General features: G+C 46.2%; 1 protein-coding gene across 1 annotated transcript in view; it reads right to left on the reverse strand.

Annotated features, from left to right (window-relative positions):
* Nucleotides 1-3,204: 3,204 nt before the first annotated feature.
* Nucleotides 3,205-22,282, reverse strand: part of TMEM278 (transmembrane protein 278) — a 77,121-nt gene continuing 58,043 nt past the window's right edge. Inside the window, exon 3 of the transcript XR_014009992.1 lies at nt 3,205-4,235. The gene's annotated coding sequence lies outside the window, so the exon portion shown is untranslated. The remainder of the gene's footprint in view (nt 4,236-22,282) is intronic.

Here is a 22,282-nt window from a genome sequence, read left to right on the forward strand (position 1 = left end):
CCCCAAGGGACCCTGGGAGTTGGGGGTTCTCCCCACCCCCCGACTTACAATTCCAAACAGCCTTAACAAACGACAGTTCCCAGAATTCTTTGCGGGGAGTCATGAGCTTTCAGTGTGCAGGTGATGCATGTCAATGGTACACTGTGGATCAACCACTTATCTTTATCCTACACAGACAACTAAGCATGGCTACTCAAAGGATCGCCACAGCCCAGAGGGGGAAAACTTGTCCATTTCGGTTTCCTTCAGGCCACCTTCACACCATACATTTAAAGCACTGTGATAGCACTTTAAATGGGCGTGGCACCCCAAAGGATCCTGGGAACTGTTGCTTGATGCTGAGAGTTGTTAAGAGGCCCCTACTCAGCTCACAGAACTACAATTCCCAGCGTTCCCTGGGAATTACGGTTCCCAGAGTGGTTTAACAGTCACTGCTTCTTCCCAGGGAACTCTGATAGATGGGCAACAGGGGCCTTCTAACAACTCAACAAACTACACTTCCCAGGATTCCTTGGGGGAAGCCATAGCTGTTTCATGATGGGGCCTCAATTCCTCATCCCCCCCCATCTTAAATTCAGTTGTTCCAGATTTCTACATTAGTTTGCAATTTTTATTTTTTTAAAACAAAAGTCCTCACAAAAATTCAACAGCATTTTAGTGCCTATTTCTCCATATACAGTGGTACCTCGGGTTAAGAACTTAATTCGTTCTGGAGGTCCGTTCTTAACCTGAAACTGTTCTTAACCTGAAGCACCACTTTAGCTAATGGGGCCTCTCGCTGCCACTGCGCCTCCAGAGCACGATTTCTGTTCCCATCCTGAAGCAAAGTTCTTAACCCGAGGTACAATTTCTGGGTTAGCGGAGCCTGTAACCTGAAGCATCTGTAACCTGAAGCGTATGTAACCCAAGGTACCACTGTATATACATTTTTGTAGGCAAGCTTTATCCAACATACTCATATTGGAGGGCAATTTTCCTTAACGTGAGGCATTTTCGTCAGTTATTTTCAAGCATGCTTTACCCTAGAATAAGAATTTTTGTACACATCCCTTGGTTTGTGAACTGCATCGCAAAATTCAGAGACGTGCAAGTTTGGAAGAGTGGCTTCATTCTGGTTTATGTATCATTTCAAGAAGTGCGAATTAAATCATTTCCCATTAAAAGGTGCACGGGAACAAATTTCCCCCATCTCTCCAGTTGTCATCTAACAACTCCTGTTGCCTACCACTGTCCCTGACCACTAGGCATGCTGGCCGGGGCAGGAGGGAGTTGAAGTCCTCCATCTCCCTGTTTAGCCCAAAGGGTGAACTCCAAACAGGAAAGAGTTAAATACCTCTTGGCACCTAGAAAAAAACCTCCTCTCTATAGTTTTGTTTCTCTGTCTCTGGGGGCCGCTATGCAAAACAGCCTCCCTCACATTCCTCCGCTTGGCTAATCAGTTGCTACTGAGGGGGACGAAAACCTTGTATGTGCACACAGAAAACCTTTTGCATCAATGGTTGCAAAGAAAGCATCTCAAAGAGGTTATCTCACCAGGAGTGTTTATTCCTCATTTCATCTCCCACTTGGCTTCTCCAAGGCTGTGGATAGCTTGTTAGTCTAAGCAAAGTGGACTGGCATGGTTTCTTGGAAATGTTTTTCTGGGGGAAGGGAAGGGCTAGAATCAAAGGGTCACAGACAGCTGAAATAGATAACCAGGAGGTGTAGAGAACAAATAATCTGCAGGCTACTGTCCGATGCGATGTGCAGGCTACTGTCCGATGTGATGAACCACTAAATTGGGTTATGGGTTAAAACAGGTAAAAGGTAAAGGGACCCCTGACCATTAGGTCCAGTCATGACCAACTCTGGGGTTGCGGTGCTCATCTCACTTTATTGGCCGAGGGAGCCGGTGTACAGCTTCCAGGTCATGTGGCCAGCATGACTAAGCCGCTTCTGGCGAACCAGAGCAGCGCATGGAAATGCCGTTTATCTTCCTGCGAGAGCGGTACCTATTTATCTACTTGCACTTTGACGTGCTTTCGAACTGCTAGGTTGGCAGGAGAAGGGACTGAGCAATGGGAGCTCACCCCATCGTGGGGATTCGAACCGCCGACCTTCTGATCGGCAAGTCCTAGGCTCTGTGGTTTAACCCACAGCGCCACCCGTGTCCCTTAAAAGAGGTAGTGGGAGGCTATGTACGTACTCTTCAATCACATCCAAATAAATTACCATATTTTTCGCCCTATAGGACGCACTTTTCCCCCTCCAAAAAGGAAGGGGAAATGTGTGTGCGTCCTATGGGGCGAATGCAGGCTTTCGCTGAAGCCTGGAGAGCAAGAGGGGTTGGTGCGCACCGACCCCTCTCGCTCTCCAGGCTTCAGGAAACACTGCGCAAGCCGCGGGAGCCCTCCCCCGGCTTGCGCAGCGCTGCCTCTTATCCCGAAGCCTGGGCGCGCTGGGCAGTCACGTCAGGACTTTGGGTAGCTCTGCGCAAGCCACGGGAGGGTTCCCACGGCTTGCGCAGAGCAGGCTGTTCTGGGGGCTGGGGTCGGGGGAAGCTCGGGCTTCCCCCCCCCCCAGCTCCGCACCTGGGGGGGGGGAATAAATTTTTTTTCTTTATTTCCCCCCAAAAAAACTAGGTGCGCCTTATGGGCCGGTGCGTCCTATGGGGCGCAAAATACGGTAATAGAATCATAAGTGAGCTGGGCTTCTGAAGAAGGAATCTCTTTTCATAAAAGCTGTTTATCCCAAGAAAAAAGCAAAAAAAAAAAAAAGCAGCAAGCTCGAAAGGGGACTGATTTAGACAGGGTGGGAGTGAGGGTATGTTTGCCGCATGGATTTTGCAAAGATGGGGAATGTATATAACATGTTCCTGAGTCACCAAAAGGTTTTAGCATCCCATTCCTCTGATTCACAATTTAAACATAACCCAGGGATGTCTCATCCAGCGAAGGCAGATAATCTGGTTGGAATGTGCAACCTTTAAAGAATTCCTTGTCCCTGCGCATGGCAAAATCTGATGTGGCCAAAAGGCCCTGTGAGAGTCCACAACTCCAATCCACCTCGTGGTCTCGTGAAGCTCCTGCTGATTTGAGCAGGAAGATTTCCTGCTGTACGCCAAACCCACTGATTGCTAACTGCAGCTCGAGGGTAAGGCCATCTCTGTATAGCAGAGAGGAGGAACCCCAAGCCTGGGAACCAGTTGCAACCTTCCAAGACTCCCTATCTGACAGGGACCGTCACGGCTTCTCAGTTTGTCACACAGAGTCCTGAATTCCCAAGGGGCCTTCCCTTCAAGACAGTGTTTCAACATGTTACTGGAAGATCAGATCCGTGTGTCCCTCTAACACATTTCTTAGATCTATGGCTCCTGCTCCTTCACCCGCCTCCCCACTCAATAAACAACGCTTCCTGTTTTTATGCAAACAAGATCCAGGTCTCTTGATTGTTCTTTGCTGAGGGAGAATTATATGAAGATGATGTATAGATGGTATATGACACCAGTGCAGCTAGGGAAAATGTACAAAACTAGCTCAAATATATGTTGGAAGTGTAAGGAAAAGGAGGGGACTTTTTATCATATGTGGTGGGATTGTAACGTGATTTAAAAAATTTGGGAAATGATATACAATGAATTGAAGAAAATGTTCCATCTAACATTTGTCAAAAAACCTGAAGCATTTTTGTTAGGGATTGTAGGGAAAGACCTGCCAAAGAAGCTGAAAAGCATCTTCATGTATGCGACGACGGCAGTGAGAGTCCTAATAGCACAAGGATGGAAGACTGAGGAAACTCCGACAAAAGAAGTATAGCAAGAGAAATTGATGGACTATGCAGAATTGGCAAAAATGACACATAAACTACGGGACAAGGATAACTGTGACTTTAAAGATGAATGGGAACCTTTTAAAAAAGGTAAAGGGACCCCTGACCATTAGGTCCAGTTGTGACCGACTCTGGGGTTGCGGCGCTCATCTCACTTTATTGGCTGAGGGTGCCGGCATACAGCTTCCGGGTCATGTGGCCAGCATGACTAAGCTGCTTCTGGCGAACCAGAGCAGCGCACAGAAATGCTGTTTACCTTCCCGCCGGAGCGGTACTTATTTATCTACTTGCACTTTGACGTGCTTTCGAACTGCTAGGTTGGCAGGAGCAGGGACCGAGCAACGGGAGCTCACCCCGTCGCAGGGATTCGAACTGCCGACCTTCTGATCGGCAAGTCCTAGGCTCTGTGGTTTAACCCACAGCGCCACCTGCGTCCCTACAAAGTACTTAAAGACACAACAAAGTGAATTGGACTCCTTTGCAGGTTTGGAATAAACAATCACAAACTTTTTATTGATAACAAACAGCTAGACAAATTAAGGATCTATACAAATCTGTTACATGCAGAGAATAGCATTCATAGAGAAACCAGAGATTGGAACTGAGGGAAGTCAGGGTGGGGTGGAGAGGATGGGTTGTTTTATGGGAGGGAGGGGGAGGGGGGAAATGGGGGGAGGGAATTAAGGACGATATGTTTTAAGATAATATGTTATGTTTAAATTTTTAATTAAAAAATTATTTAAAAAAGAAGAAAAGATCCAGGTCACTTGAATGCCCCTAAGAAAGTCTCGACTCCGACTTGCTTTGCTCTGTCTCTGCACCCCCTTCCCTGGCCTCTGCGAAGGAAGAGGCATAGGGGGGGGGGACACTGATGTCGAATAGAATGTCCCTATTTTCATCTGAGGAATGTTAGTGGATCTGAGATGTAGGATGGAGAGGGGTGGATGGGAAGAAGCTAGCCTACTGCACAAAGATTAATATTGCATCCGTTGCTCTGCCCACTTTTGCCTCTGGCCCCGCCCACCACTGGCCTGAGGCCCCTGGAAGGTTGCCCCAAAGGGACTGTGGTCTTCAGGCTTTAAAAGATCGGATTCAAAAGAAGGCCCTGGGCTCCCTATTCCCGGTGTGTGGATCGAGGTGCCTTGGCAATACTGCTGGATCCTCAAGTTCAAGTTCCTCAATGCCTGAAGGAGCGTCTCCACCCCCATCATTCAGCCCAGACACTGAGGTCCCGCTCCGAGGGCCTTCTGGCAGTTCCCTCCCTGCGAGAAGTGAAGCTACAGGAAACCAGGCAGAGGGCCTTCTCGGTGGAGGCACCCGCCCTGTGGAATTCCCTCCCATCAGATATCAAGGAAATAAACAACCATCTGACTTTTAGAAGACATATGAAAGTAGCCCTGTTTAGGGAAGTTTTTAATGTTTGATGTTTTATTGTATTTTTTATACAGTGGTACCTCGGGTTAAGTACTTAATTCGTTCCGGAGGTCTGTTCTTAACCTGAAACTGTTCTTAACCTGAAGCACCACTTTAGCTAATGGGGCCTCCTGCTGCTGCCGCGCCACTGGAGCACGATTTCTGTTCTCATCCTGAAGCAAAGTTCTTAACCTGAGGTGCTATTTTTGGGTTAGAAGAATCTGTAACCTGAAGCGTATGTAACCCAAGTTACCACTGTATTCTGTTAGGAGCCACCCAGAGTGGCTGGGGAAACCCAGCCAGATGGGTGGGGTATAAATAATACATCATCATCATCATCATCATCATCAATGCCTTGAACTGGTATTCCATTCTTTCAGCAGCAAGGAAAGTTGGAGCTTTGAGGTCTCCAAAGAGGTGGAAGAAGCAGTTGGGAACAATGATTTGATCGCAATAGTTATAGACCTTGAGAATGTAAGAAGAGCCCATCTAGTCCAGCAACCTGTTCTCTCATTGGCCAACCAGTTGCCCCAATGGGAAGCCTCCAAGCAGGACCTGAATTCCACAGGGCCTCTCTCTCCACTTGGGATTCCCAACAGATGGTATTCAGAGGCACCTTTTCTCTGACAGTTGGAGTTGGAGGGAGGACATAGCCTTCATGGCTGGTAGCCTTTTATTCTCCGTAAGCAGCGAGTGAGTGGTTCGCTTCAATGCAAAGCCCCATGGGGGAAGTTCTCTGGTCTTCCCGACTCAGGATGGAAATGTTGTAATGTTCTCCACCCAGAAACTCTCCCCAAACGTTTCCTCTTGGGCTCAAGTTCCATGCAAACAGCCCATTTCAGATTATTTTTAGACTTCCTCTCCTGGGCCCAGCTGGAAACCGGACACGAAAACACAGCTTCAAATGAAAGAGATGCTAAAGGGAGGATGGGGAGGCTGTGGTCCCCTGGGTTGTGTTGGACAGCAATTCCCATCAGCCTCAGCCCACATATCCAATGGTCAGGGATGATGGGAGATGTAGTTCAGTAAGATCTGGAGGACCCTAGGTTCCCTCATCCGTGCCCTAAAAGGTAGACCCAGATTTCTCTCAGCCCTCCCCAAACCAGGATGAACTCAGTGAATAGCTCCTTCCAGAACATGGAGGTGGTGTCCATTGTTTCCTTCTCACCCTTCTTATCCTGAATACAACCGTGTGGTATAAGCTAGTTGGTGGATCCAAAGTTCACCCAAGGAGCTTCATGCCTGAGCAGAAATTTGAACTCAGGTCCTCCAGTCCTGGCCTGGCCCTCTAACCGCTGCACCACGCTGCCTCTTCAGCTGAAGGGTGAGATGTTCTTTGGTGCTTATTAAGATTTGGGTTCAGGAAGGAATTACCTTGCTCCACCTTGGGCGATGTCTGAAGAACCCCTCAACTAGGGATGGATGTATTTGTCAATGTTGGTTTCCCTCCATTTCTCATTTCTTCCTAGGCTTAAGTTCAGCCCTTCACATTCTGAGACAGTGTTGTTGTTTTTGAGAATTTTAAGAAATTCACCAGTATTTTAGCATACATTTCCCCTGCCATACACATTTGCAAGGAATTTTGCCTAATGTACCATCTTTGTGGGGGGGGGGGAGAGGCGATTTCCCTTTACCTAATGCATTTTTATTAAGGTCCGTATAGTAAAAGCTATGGTTTTCCCAGTAGTGATGTATGGAAGTGAAAGCTGGACCATAAAGAAAGCTGATCGCCGAAGAATTGATGCTTTTGAATTATGGTGCTGGAGGAGACTCTTGAGAGTCCCATGGACTGCAAGAAGATCAAACCGATCCATTCTTAAGGAAATCAGCCCTGAGTGCTCACTGGAAGGACAGATCCTGAAGCTGAGGCTCCAATACTTTGGCCACCTCATGAGAAGAGAAGACTCCCTGGAAAAGTCCCTGATGTTGGGAAAGATGGAGGGCAGAAGGAGAAGGGGATGACAGAGGACGAGATGGTTGGACAGTGTTCTCGAAGCTACCAGCATGAGTTTGACCAAACTGCGGGAGGCAGTGGAAGACAGGAGTGCCTGGCGTGCTCTGGTCCATGGGGCCACGAAGAGTTGGACACGACTAAACGACTAAACAACAATGCTTTTTGCATGTTATTTTCACCCACAAAAACATTTTTAAAGGCAATTTCTCCCTTCAGTGCACACATTTTTGTACATGTCATTTGCTCGGTGAACCGTATCACACAGTTTGGAAAAGTACGTGTTTCAAAGGATGCCTGCGTATTGATTCAGGTAACATTACACAAAGTGCGAATTAGGCAGAATAAAATAATGTAAAAATAATTAAACAGTTGACTAGTTTAAATCTTACTATTATTATTATTATTATTATTATTATTATTATTATTATTATTATTATTATTATCCTGTCGTCGTCTTCACAGACCAGGAAAAAGTAAAAACCATATGGATAAAATACAGAAATCTAAAACACATAAAATATAAGAGTTAAAATGTAATTCAACTAGGACAGAACAAAAGAAGAAGAAGAAGAAGAAGAAGAAGAAGAAGAAGAAGAAGAAGAAGAAGAAGAAGAGTTTGAATTTGATATCCTGCTTTATCACTACCCGAAGGAGTCTCAAAGCGGCTAACATTCTCGTTTCCCCCATTTGCCCTAGCGTACAAGCTCTCACTGGTTCCTACACACATAAAAGTGGGTGCTTCCAAGGCTCTCAGGTCCCTGTCCTCTGCCCAAATATACCCCATGAAGGTGCCAGGTTTTGATTGGTGGGGCAGTTCCCTTTAAGCCCCAATGGACCAGCCTCCCTTGCAATTTGGACTGGTTACCAGTCACGACTGGTGATGCGTTCTCCTCCATCCTAGGCCTTCTCGCTTGCCTCCTGCTCTCTCCCGACCCCCTCAGGGCTCTCTCTCTCCGGATGTTGTGGCTGGTATTGTTTTCGAACTGTCTCGATTTCAGACTCCCAACTCCCTTTTGTGCTTGGACGGCCACCAGCCAGCATCATGTCATACCAAAGGCCCCACATGCAACACAGGATTTGGAGAGACAATGCTCCATTGTGGTCTACAATCTGGAAGTGGCAGCTGCCGCTGCCCAGAACGGATGTCTCATTGCAGCATCAGTTGGACCCCAGAGATTTGTTTCTCAGAGTGTGACCCACTCCCACCCCTGCACCAGCAAACACTTCCCATAAGTCCGTCTGGCTCATGATATCATTCCTGGAATCAACTTCCTTGGCCGAAATCTATCCTATTGAGGATGGGGAAAGAAAACAAAATTCCTTCTTCCTGAGGCTGTGTTTCTTTGGACAGCTCCTCCCACGCTTTCCCTGCAAGGCTTAAGGAGACACCTGCTCAAGGATCTCTGACTAAATGGGTTCTCCAAACCCCAAAGGGTTTTGAGATGGTTCACACAGTGCATCATTGAACTGTGGAACTCTCTCCCACAGGGATGGCTTTCAAAGAGGATTGGGCAGATCTGTGGAGGGTAAATCTATCAATGGCTATTGTGACGGCTATGTTCTTGCCTCCATCCTTGGAGCCAGAGATGCTTCTGAATGCCAGTTGCTGGAAACCGCAGGAGGCAAGAAAGCTCCTGTGCTCAGGCCTTGTTTGCTGGTTTCCCCACGCACATCTGGGACGCGGGTGGCGCTGTGGGTTAAACCACAGAGCCTAGGACTTGCCGGTCAAAAGGTCGGCGGTTCGAATCCCCATGACAGGGTGAGCTCCTGTTGCTCGGTCCCAGCTCCTGCCAACCTAGCAATTTGAAAGCACATCAAAGTGCAAGTAGATAAATAGGTACTGCTCTGGCGGGAAGGTAAACGGCTGTACGTCGGCTCCCTCGGCCAATAAAGCGAGATGAGCGCTGCAACCCCAGAGTCGGCCACGACTGGACCTAATGGTCAGGGGTCCCTTTACCTTTACCTTTACCACGTGCATCTGCTTGGCCACTGTAAGAACAGGATGCTGGACTAGATGGGCCATTGGCCTGATCCAGCAGGGCTTTCCTTACGTCCTTAAAAGTAAGTCTTCCTTATGGATTCAGCCTGGATAGATTCTGGGACATCTGAAGTCATTCCTTTCATCTGGAGAAGAAGACAATTCCAAGCTGATCTTGGCTTCCCAGAGAAGCCTTGGGGAGGTGAAAGGATGTAGGTAGTTGGGGTGCAAGCGTCACTCTTTTCTGTACACTGTTACCCTGTTACCAAGGGATATATTGGAGAAAAGGGCCATAGCTCAGGGACAGGGAATCTGCTGTGTATGCAAAAGGTCCTTGATTCAGTCCTTGGCATCTTCACAAAGAGCTTGGAATGCCTCTTGCCTGAAACCCCTGGAGAGCTGCTGCCAGTCAGTGTAAGCATTACTGAACTGGATGAACCAATGGTCTCACTCGCTGTTAAGGCAGCTACCTATGCTCCTGTAGCCCATTAAGCTTTGCTCAGAATAGACCCTTTAAAATTAATGAACCAAGGTTGGACATGCCCCTAAACGTCAATGGGTCTACTCTGAGTAGGACTAGCATTGGATACAACCCCAAATGAACCTTCACTATAAGGTCCCAAGAAGGGGTTACAGCAATTTAAAAATACAATGTGAAAAACAGTTTAGAACAAATGACAGTCACGGGAATAGGGTGGTTGCATATATATATATATATATATATATATATATATATATATATCCCAAAAGACGAGGGTAAAGAGCTGTGTCTTCAGCATATGATGGCAACTATGTAATGAAGGTGCCAAATGTACAGTTTTAGGGCTGCCACAAAGAACCATACCCCTCAACCGTCCCAATTTGAGTGGGACATCCCAGGGTTACAGAAGCCATCCCGGCTTCTGATTGGATCCCAGAACATCCTGGGTTTTTTTGGTCCGGCACTCTGGCATGAGTCAGCTGGTTCACACCAGAGCACCGGATCAAAAGACACTCGTTTTCTTGGTCATGAGCAAGACACCTGGTCCCTGCGAGAGCTCAGGACCAAAAAGCGAGCACCCTTATTTTGATCTGTGGGCTTCTGGAGGGTATGGAGAAGGTCCTCTCCCAGGTCATCTGCTCCTGAAATTCTCAGGGCAGCAGAGGATCCCCTCTGCTGATGTTAACACCCAAGAGGATCTGTAGGATCCACTGAGACCATATAACACAGGTCCTGAAAGACCTACTCCCAGTACATTTCCAAACATAATTCAGAGCTGGTGCTGACCTTTAAAGCCCAGTATACGTGAAGGAGCGTCTCCACCCCCATCGTTCAGCCCGGACACTGAGGTCCAGCTCTGAGGGCCTTCTGGCGGTTCCCTCACTGTGAGAAGCCAAGTTACAGGGAACCAGGCAGAGAGCCTTCTCGGTAGTGGCTCTTGCCCTGTGGAATGCCCTCCCTTCAGATGTCAAGGAAATAAACAACTATCTGACTTTTAGAAGACATCTCTGTTTAGGGAAGTTTTTAATGTGTGATGTTTTATCGTGTTTTTAATATTCTGTTGGGAGCTGCCCAGAGTGGCTGGGAAACCCGGCCAGATGGGAGGGGTATAAATAATAATTATTATTATTATTATTCAGATAGGTGAGTCCTAAGTCTTTTTGCGTCATTTCCCCTTTTACAGTAAGTGTAGGGAACCTCAGAAAACTTCACAGAGGCCCAGATTATTTGCTCTCTTCTCCCAAATGCAGTTCAGTGCATAGAATCATAGAATTGTAGAGCTGGAAGGGATCACAAGGGAAAATATAAAGTAGGGTTACCCATTAAAGCCAGGAAGGGGGGATGATTGTTTCTTGTGTTGGAGATGTGTTGGCAGAATGATGGATATTTTAATGCCTTTTACTGATGGTATGTAAACTTTTGTCTCTCAGGGGAATTGCCATGGCCTCAGGTTGATGCAAGCCATTAGCTGGAGTTGACTCACCCCGTTCTGCATTCCTAACACGATAACCCTGGCACAGTCTTACCTGTGGAGATAACAAAGGAGCCATCCATCTCCCATCAAAGCAAGAGAATGGGAAGGTACAGGTTAGCAGCTGCAATGACAGGTGCTTTTAACCTTCCATGCAGATATTTCCTCCCATGCAGGCTTTTAAAGTGGATGGGGGAAGTGGCGAAGACTAGTTTTTGATCTAACACAGGAAGAGGGGAATCTGTGGTTCTTCAGATGTTACTAGACAGATCCACACTACACATTTAATGCACGTTTGACGCTACATAGAATGAAAGGGTTTAAGGTCAGTGAGAAAGAGGAGGATTGGTTTGAGAAGATATTGAATTATTTGGGTAGGTTTGAACAATTTGGGGCAATTAAAATGTTAAAAGTGTACATATGGTTGATTTGAACATGTTATTATTGAATATGTATATTAGTGAAAATGTATATTATTGAATATGTATACCCAATGTATCAGCCGCCTGGGGGGGTTTCACTGTTTGTGTTTTGGTGGTTGGTAAAAAATAAAATATTTTAAAAATAATAATAATGCACATTTGAAGCATATGACTTGCCTCAAAGAATCCTGGGAACTGTAGTTTGTTAAGGGCGCTGGGAATTGTAGGTCTGTGAGGGGTAAATTGTAGTACCCAGGATTTTTTTGGGGGGGGAGTCAAGTACCCCAAATGCTGTTGTTTTTTTCCTGGCTGAAATGTGACCCTGAGATAATGCCTCTTGCTTGTCAGGGTGGAAGACAGAGAAGGGTGTGAGTGTGTGTGTTGAGACTAGTCTACTGTGCAAAGGAAAAAAATTATAGAATCATAGAGTTGGAAGGGACCCCAAGGATCATTATTCAAACCCCTGGCCTTGTAGGAATCACGGCTTAATAATGATGATGATGATGATGAAAAAAAATTTTATACCCCACCCTCCCCGGCCTGAGCCAGGCTCAGGGTGGCTCACACCAGTAAAATTACAGTAAAAATATAATGGGGGGGATGACAAATTTAAAATACAGGTTAAAATGCTATTTAAAATGCAGCCTCATTTTAAAAGTAGTCCACAGATCAAAACCATAAGGGGAGGGAAACATAAGGGTCAGACTGAGTCCAAACCAAAGGCCAGGCGGAACAGCTCTGTCCTGCAGGCCCTGCGGAAAGATGTCAAGTCCCTTAGGGCCCTAGTCTCTTGTGACACAGCGTTCCACCAAGTCGGGGCCAGTACTGAAAAGGCCCCGGCCCTAGTTGAGACCATTCTAACCACCTTGCGACTTGGGACCTCCAAAATGTTGTCATTTGTGGACCTTAATGTCCTCCGCGGGGCATACCAGGAGATGTGATGATGTTCCACCACGTTTTGCCTCTGGCCCCACACACCACTAGTATGTGGCCTCTGGAAGGTTCCCCAGAAGGCACTGCGGCTCCCATCTTATTCCCTGTGTGAGTTGGGTCTTAAGAGGCCTTTGCTCTGCTGCCTGCCCTTGAGCCTGTAGCTCAGTGGTGGAACACCTGCTTTGCATGCTGAAGGTCCCAGGTTTGACCCCACCATCTCCAGGTAGGGCTGGGAGAGAGAAGACCGGTCTAAAATCCTGGAGAGTCGCTGCCAGACAATACTGAGCTCCACGCGCCACAATCCCCAATCTGATGGAGGCAGGAGATTGAAAAACAAACAAACGAGCAAGTGGAAAATTGAAGTTAGTTGTCACACACACACAAAAGTCACCTTCCTAGATGTCACGTCGCTGGTTTTCTCAACCAGTTTAGGCCTCGGGGGAATTCTTGGCAGCTTTCGCTTTCAATTTGCCCACACCCTCGTCTGGCCCTGGAGAGGGTGGAAATTCTGCTGAGCAGCTTCAACAGGAGTGGGAGAGGGGGAACAGTTGGATGGGTGGGTGGACTACAAATGACAAGGAACTGGGTCATGGCCAAACGGAGAGGTCAGCAGTGGAGATACGGGAGAAATCCAGTTCTGTATGCTTGTGCTGGGCCCAGGGGTAACCCAAGAACCACAGTCCAGGTCCAGTCCAGAATCCAAAGGTTCCGCTAGGAGTCAGTCTGACAGGGTCAAGGCAGGAAACCAGGCAAGGATAGGTACAGGATCTCAGACAGGATCTTGCATACAGCAATGTTGCTCCCGCAACCTGGGGCGGGGTCCGAAAGCCTTTTAACTTTGTCGGGGTAACGGCCGGTCCTAATCCCCCGGCGACTCACCTCCCTGTTTCGCCCAAAGGCGAGCACTCCTCCTGCGAGTACTCAGGTCTTTCCTTCTCTCAGACCTCAGTCTCTGCAGCTCGGGAGATGTTGGTGGGTTACTAGACCCAGAGGCCGCCTCAGCCTCCCCTGACCAAACCGGTAGTGGAGCAACTGTAAGTGATGGCCCAGCTGAAGGCAACGAGGTAATCCCCACATCTGGGGCCAGGGCAGGCTCAGGCTCAGCTGGTGTTTGTTGCAGGGGAACCTGTGCAGACTAGGACTCTTCAGGATCAGGCCCCAGACTTGGTTCAGGTGATGCCTGAGGCAAAGGATCCGGTGCAGACTGAGACTCCTCTGGTTCCGAGCCCGAGCCCAAGTCCCAGGCCATCACAATGCTTCAACGTATGCATAATCCATACTTTCATAAAATACTGCGCTTAGAGAGTTGGACTAGGACCTGGGGCACCAAGGTTTCAATCCTCTCAGCCTAAGCTCACCTCACAGGGTTGTTGAACCATGATGAACCATGCGCACTGCCTTGACCTCCTTCAAGGAGAAGGTGAGATACAATAAATAAATAGTAATAATAAAATATATCAAGGTGGCTTACGAAACATACGAAATCGCTCAGTAAATGTCTGGGAAACATTATGCAAAACATCAATAAAGCATCCATACCAATTTATATTATGGGAACTTAGGGTTAGCTGTGCCAGATAACATCAGTGGGTCTACTCTGTGTAGGACTAGCATTGGATGCAACACTTTTTTTGGTCTGTTTAAAAGCATTTCTAAACCACTTAATATTTCAGAATCCTTTAAGCGGTATGCAAAAACACAGCCACAAAGCTTCAATGGGTCTACTCTAAGTAGGGCTAACATTGGATACAACTCTGTTTCTGAATTTGAATCTCTGTATGTGTGCTAACTTGGGGTCACTAAGTTATGTTGGCTCAATTAGTGCTATCCAATGTTAATGCCACGCAGAGTAGACCTGCTGAAGTTAATGGGCAGCATGGGTGGCACTGTGGGTTAAACCACAGAGCCTAGGACTTGTTGATCAGAAGGTCAGCGGTTCGAATTCCCACGATGGGGTGAGCTCCCGTTGCTCGGTCCCTGCTCCTGCCAACCTAGCAGTTCGAAAGCACGTCAAAGTGCAAGTAGATAAATAGGCACCACTCCAGCGGGAAGGTAAACGGCGTTTCCAAGCGCTGTTCTGGTTTGCCAGAAGTGGCTTAGTCATGCTGGTCACATGAACCGGAAGCTGTACGCCGGCTCCCTCGGCCAATAAAGCGAGATGAGCGCCGCAACCCCAAAGTCAGTCATGACTGGACCTAATGGTCAGGGGTCCCTTTACCTTTAACTTAGACCTATTGTTTCAATGGCCTATATGCTGAGTAAAACTCATTTGGAAGACAGACCACTTTGTGAACGCCACACCCTGGATTTAGCTTTCGCAGGGGTAACATCAGCAAAGAAGACATTTGGTTTCTCCTCAGAAAGATGTCAACAGTGAGGCTGCTGGAGACCTAGACATGGCCCCACAGCGCCACCTTGAGGTATGGTGTGGACTTCCTCAAGGATGATCATGTCCACTTTCACCTTGTAACTGTGTTGATGTTCAAAAACTGATTATAATGGATGCTTTTCTCTGTTCAGGGTCAATCCCAGTCCTACCTGGCATGCCAAAGATAGAATCTACAGCATACCCTCTAACATTTCTCTGATGAAAATAGGGACGCCCTATTCAAGAAGAAGAAGAAGAAGAATTTTTCAAATTATACCCCACCCATCTGACTGGGTTGCACTATGGGCGGCTTCCAACCTGTATAAAAACATAATACAGTGGTACCTCTGGTTACAAACTTAATTTGTTCCTGAAGTCCGTTCTTAACCTGAAACCGTTCTTAACCTGAGGTACCACTTTAGCTAATGGGGCCTCCCGCCGCCACAGTGCAGCCGCCACACGATTTCTGTTCTTATCCTGAGGTAAAGTTCTTAACCTGAGGTACTACTTCCGGGTTAGAGGAGTCTGTAACCCGAAGTGTTTGTAACCCGAGGTGTTTGTAACCTGAGGTGCCACTGTAAAAACATTAGGCATTAAAAAAACAACTTCCCTATACAGGGCTATCTTCAGGTGGCTCGGGGGTCAGATAACTCCATACCTGCCCACATTTCTAGGATAAAATAGGGACATCCTACTGTACCCTCTATGCAATCTCTATAACAGAATGTATCCTCCTTTCTTTCTTTTTTAAAATCATTTTTATTTGATGTTTACGAATTTATAGCATTCCAAATGCATATCCATATATAGAGATTACTCTGAATCTCGAGACTTCCCCCCATCCCCTCCACGGGTCCTATTGTCAACATTTGCAACTGCATATATTATTCCATATTCTATATTTTATATCAATCTATATTGTCCAATTTGACACATGGTCAACAGACCCTGGACACCTTTCACCAGAAATTTAATGATCAACCTAACAATGAATCAATCTATGCAAGAAATACATTTTTTGGACACTACTATAAAAATACAGGATGGGCGCATAGACACCACCTTATACCGTAAACCAACTGACCGACAAACATATCTACATGCCTCTAGCTACCATCCCAAACATACCAAACAGTCCATTGTATATAGCCAAGCACTACGTTACAGCCGCATCTGTTCCAATTCTACTGACAGAGACTCTCACCTAAGAGATCTACAGCAAACCTTTTTAGAACTAAAATACCCAGCAGATGAAGTTAGACAACAGATCAACAGAGCCAGACTGATACCCAGAGAGAACTTGCTGCAAGACAGACCCAAAAAAGAAAATAACAGAAAACCTCTAGTCATCACATACAGCTCCCAAGTTAAAACAGTACAACGCATCATCAGAGATCTACAACCTCTCCTGGACAATGACAGTTCTCTTTCTCAAGCTCTGGGAGGAAGACCTTTCATTGCCTACAGACAGCCACCCAATCTTAAACAACTCCTAACCCACAATAATACTACAACCAGACTTAACACGGACACTGGCACCAGAGCCTGCAATAAACCCAGATGCCAACTTTGCTGCCACATACACCCGGACAACACCATTACTGGCCCCAACAACATCACACATACCATCTCGGAACTATTTAATTGCTCATCGTCTAACATTGTGTATGCCATCAAATGCCAACAGTGTCCTTCAGCTCTCTATATTGGACAAACAGGCCAAACCTTACAACAAAGAATAAACGGACATAAATCAGACATCAAGAATCACAAAACAGAGAAACCAGTAGGAGAACACTTCAATCTCCCAGGACATTCTATACAAGATCTCAAAGTAGCTGTTTTACTACAAAGGAATTTCAGAAATAGACTGGAAAGAGAAGCTGCTGAATTGCAACTCATTACCAAACTTAAAACCATGGAGAGACCTGGTTTGAACAAAGACATTGGATTCTTATCTCATTATACATGACTAAGCCATTTTTCACCTTCTCACCCCCTGCCTTTTCCTGTAAGACCTATTGCAGTCGTTAAGAGTCGTCAACAGGCTCATCTCAGCTATCTGCCAATCTCCCATTCCCACCACCCTTTTGAATAATACCCCTCCCCACCTTCTCACTATATAGAAGGATCTGGCAACTTCTGTTTCAGTGTATCTGAAGAAGTGTGCATGCACACGAAAGCTCATACCAAGAACTAACTTAGTTGGTCTTTAAGGTGCTACTGGAAGGAATTTTTTTATTTATATTGTCCATAGTGTTTGTTACATTACAGGTGGGTTTCAAATCCTGATAATGTTTCCATCTGCTTGCAGTGGTCTCCTAGATACGTAAGTTATACATTTTCCCCATTCTTTTTTTAAAGTTTTCGTCCTCTCGGTTCCTGAGTTTTCCAGTCAGCTTTGCCATTTCAGCATAGTCCATCAGCTTAGCTTGCCATTCCTCTTTGGTAGGGGCCTTATCTTCTTTCCATCTCTGGGCTAGTAGCATCTGAGCGGCAACAATATGTATCCTCTTTTGCTTGGACCCACTTCAGTTGTGCAAACCCAGATAATGGGCATGTTCACAAAATACCTAAGAAAATATTAGGTTTCTATTTTTCTGCCTGCAAGAAATGAATTCAGTTCATGTTTACCAGCTCCTAATCTCCTCCTTCCCCCTCCTTTTTTTCTTTGGTTTGGAACTAAGCAACAAAAACAGGACAGGGTTTTTTTATATTAAAAAAAAAATCCCCCAAAAGAACAAATACTCACTCGAACTGGGTTATCTCATTTATAATAGCACCCTTCATTTCAGAGAGAGAAAGCTTACCTCCGGCAACGTGTGAGTAGCTTCGTAGCGAAACCAGCACGGCTGACAGAAATGCAACTGCTTTGGTCTAATGGGGTTCAGGCGACCCTATTTGAGAGGGAATCTGCTTGCTGAGCTTACAAAATGAGCCAATTTGCGAGCGTCGGCATAAAGGCGCCCTAGAAATAAAAACCAGTGAACTGTAGATCTTTCAATTTTTATAACATCTATTGGGGGGGGGGGCGGTTGAAATGCAGCAAAAGCCTACAGCTGCCTGTAGCACATTTTTCTCCTGGTTTGAACCTCAATGCGGAAAAGGGGACGTGTGCGGGGGTGGTCAGAAAACTTTCCCCCAACCTACCCCCTGCCCTTGCAAATCTTATCCATTTCATGCTGGTGTTCTCAATCTCCAAGTGCAGTTTTGCTTCACTGCCGTTTTATCCACATAAGAACCCTGAGAGGGAGGTGAGTCTGAGAGACAGTGACTGGGCCGAGTCACAGTGCGTCATGACCCCTGTACCCAGCGGTGCCCTGGATTACAGAGTTGGAGGCTGGGTCTCAGCCAGGGCTCAGAGACGACCGCAAAGGACAGGGAGACCAGTGCACCTGAGGAAGCTGGACAAGAACTCGCAGTAGGAATTCCCAGACCACCAGGGCTTTCAGGGCCTGGACCTTCACGGACATCTGGTGCTGAAGAACCAGATTCCTCCCATCCCATCCCAACAGTCTGGCAGTGCCAGGAGCACATCAGGAGGAAAACAGTGGAGTGTTGTCTTCAGGCTAGAGGGCTAGCTCTCCAAGGCTCTGCAGCTGTGTAAAGACATGAGAATTCCTGTCAAATGTCCAATCCAGGTTTATCAGGACAACAAAGCATGTTTGGCTTTGAAGGTTGTAAGCAAAGCACGAAGCACTTGCAATTGAAGCTGCAACATGCTAGAGAATGTGTTCAGAAAGGACTCGTAACAATGGCCTACATGCCAGGTAATGAAATTCCTGCTGATTTATTGTCCAAGGTTGTTCCGAAGGATCAACACTGTACCTATGTACAGAAATTGGATTTGTACTGATATTGTACTGACACGCTGCCCAGTGGTGTTCACAGAAAGGGGGAGGATGTTAGTTTCTATTTGCCACTGAGCAGCTGCTTAGAGTCACAGGACTCTGTTTACATTCCAGACACATTCCATACTGTTGGAAGTCTCATGGGAGACGAGAGACAGATGTGACGTTACTGGTTTCCTGTTCCTTTGTTGTTCAGTTGCTCTCTGCTCTCACAGAGAGAGGATGTATTTTCCTTTGCTCCCTGCGCAGCTTAGTAATAAAGCATAGCATGTAGCCATAAATCTCATCACTTCCGCTTGCTGCTTTGGATTCTCTGCTGAATCGGGGATGTGTCTGAGGCCTCATCAAAGGCTCGAGTCGGTAATTATCGTCAGGGGTGATTCCAGAGTAAAATGAGCTTTATCAGCTTGGCCGAGCGGAGATCCCAACAGGCAGCAGTCTGCCTGCCTACACCCTTCCCGCTGTCAGGGCTGCTGGTATGTTTGGTGATGCCCAGGCAAATCGCTCTCTGGTGGGCCTGCTGCTACCTTGCTGGCTCTCTTCTACCTTTACCTGCCAAGCTGGACCACAAGTCAGCTTGCTGAGTCCATGATACGTTAAAATATTGCATAATGCCCTCCCAACGTAGCTTTACTCACTCATGGATGGACAATTGCCCCTTACCTGGTGGCCCCTCCAGAAATTTTTTACTCCAACTCCCAGCATCCCTGGCCACAGGCACTATGGGGGTGGTTGATGATCCCGTCTCCTCCCTGCCCCTCCCAGCAAGCAGCAGGGGAGTTCAGGTGCACCTTCTGCAAACAAAGCAGGGACTCTAGCACTGAGCTACAACCTGTGTTGAACCACTAAGTCCATCTAGCTCAGCACTGTCCACACTGACCAGTAGTAGCTCTCCAGGGTTTTCAGGTAGAGAGCATTCTCAGTCTTAACTGGAGATCCTGGGGATTGAACCTGCAACCTTCTGCATGCAAAACAGATGCTCTACCACTGAGCTACAGCTCTTCCCCTTTACAGTCATGGTCACCCCAGAACCAGGATGCTGCACTAGATGTTTGGTATGATAACTAAAGCATTCTGGGAAATGATATAGAATGAATTGAAGAAAATGTTTAAAATAACTTTTGTAAAAAACAACAACCCAGAAGCTTTCTTATTAGGAATTGTAGGTACTGACATCCCAAAAGAGCAGAAAAGACTTTTTATGTACACAACAACAGCCACACGGATGCTACTAGCCCAAAGATGGAAAGAAGACAAAGTCCCTACCAGAGAGGAATGGCAGATCTAGCGGTTGAAATATTCCTAAATGGCAAAGCTGACCGGAAAGCTCAGAAACCAAGAGGACAAAAACTTCAAGAAATAATGGGAAAAAATTATAATTTATTTAGGAAATCACTATAAGCAGATGAAAACATTAGCAGGATTTTAACAGCGCTTGTAATGTGACAAATACTGTGGTCAATATGGAGAGATACAATATATGGATTGTGAAATAATATGCAGTTGAAGATGTTGACAATAGGACCCATGGAGGGGAGGGTGGGAAGTCTGGAGAGTCAGAGAAATCTCTATTTATGGTTATGTATCTGGGTTTCTTATAACCTTTTGTATGTAAAATCAAATAAAAAATATTTCAAAAAAAGAGAGAGATGATCCCATAACCATCAGTGTAGCTATTAAGGAGATGCAGAATGACAATGTTTTCAATAACTCTTTTCGAGACATATTGGGGAGGGAGAGAACTGTCTTGACAGTACAGAATGTGTCTGTTTGTATTCATTGTGAGACGAGGCAAAATTAAAACCTCTCTTCCCCAACTGCCCACACGTTTCCAGTGGTTGCCTGAGCAATAGTTGCTCTATCAGGAAGCTGGAAAATATTCACGACACCAGACATGGGAATGTGAAAGTAGCTATTGTTATGTTGTTGTCGTCGTAGGACAGAGCTGTCTCCCGCGACGCCTGGGCTTTTGTTTCTCGTCTTTTACGCTTGACGTTCCTCAAGCTCGTTTGTAATCGTTAGCTCTGTCACCCAATGGAAGGCATTTTCCTTGAGTTATTGTACGTGTTTGATTTAATTTGCATGCATTTCAATTAAAAATAGTTCCGAAGGTTGTATTCATAGGTATGCACAACACATTTTATTAGGGTGAGCGTCCAGGGAAATTTAATTTATTTTTTAAAGGCAAAGATTTGTTGAATACTCTGTTGTAAAGACAACATCTTAAAAAGCAGAGACATCACCTTGCCAACAAAGGTCCATATAGTTAAAGCTATGGTTTTCCCAGTAGTGATGTACGGAAGTGAGAGCTGGACCATAAAGAAGGCTGATCGCCAAAGAATTGATGCTTTTGAATTCTGGTGCTGGAGGAGACCCTTGAGAGTCCCATGGACTCCAAGAAGATCAAACCTCTCCATTCTGAAGGAAATCAGCCCTGAGTGCTCACTGGAAGGACAGATCCTGAAGCTGAGGCTCCAATACTTTGGCCACCTCATGAGAAGAGAAGACTCCCTGGAACAGACCCTGATGTTGGGAGAGATGGAGGGCACAAGGAGAAGGGGACGACCGAGGACGAGATGGTTGGACAGTGTTCTCGAAGCTACCAGCATGAGTTTGACCAAAGTGCAGGAGGCAGTGGAAGACAGGAGTGCCTGGCGTGCTCTGGTCCATGGGGTCATGAAGAGTCGGACACGACTAAACGACTAAACAACAACGACTGTCGTAAAGGACATTGTTTTCAATCATAAAATGGACGAAGGAACCTAAACTAAAAAACAAAACAACTAAACTTAATACAAACTAAAAAGAGAGAGATTCCAAGTACCAAATTCTGTCCCTAGAAGCAGCCTCTTCCCTTATTGCCAATCACACCACCATCCTTTCCAGAGACAGACATAGGCAGAAACTGCAGATCCATCCCAGCTTTTTTCTTCTGCCTGCATCTCTCCCTGCTTCCCTCCTCCCCTCTCCCACTGTTTCCCTCTGGCAGCTGAAGGAGCTGGGTTGCTGCTCCATAATCTCTCTTCTTTGGCACAATCTCTGGGGTTTTTAAACACCCCATGAACACACCTATGGTTGCATCCAATACTAGCCCTGCTTAGAGTAGACCCACTGAAGTTAAGGAACATTATTACCTTGAGCGACTAGTCTTGGCTGCACCCCAAAGGTTCGTTCATTTCAATGTGTCTATTCCAAGTAGGACTAACATTGGATCCAAACCTATCCTTTGTGCAAGTACCAAAGACTGGGTAGGCTACGGCCCTTGTGGATGCGACTGTTCTTAATCTGGAACTAATAGTGCAGGGAGAGCAGGAGAGGAACCAATATTTATACTGAATATACATTCCAGCTGATGCTGTCTGTGGTTTTGTTTTGATTTATTTGAAGGACAAATGCAGCAAAAGCACAATGACGCTTCTGAAAATGGTTGTATTAATTGGGGGTATAGATTACGCTGCACTTCAAAATTCTTTGCCAAGGTTACTCTGGCTGCTGTTTTCTGATTGAACACAAAAGCTGTGTTGAATCAGGTTAAGGACCTGTCTAGTCCAGCAATTATATTTCCAGTATCAACCGGTAAAAAGCCCTAGTTCGTGTGTGGCCA

Source organism: Podarcis bocagei (genome assembly GCF_964188305.1).
Source record: "Podarcis bocagei genome assembly, chromosome: 7".
Taxonomy (NCBI): Eukaryota; Metazoa; Chordata; class Lepidosauria; order Squamata; family Lacertidae; genus Podarcis; species Podarcis bocagei.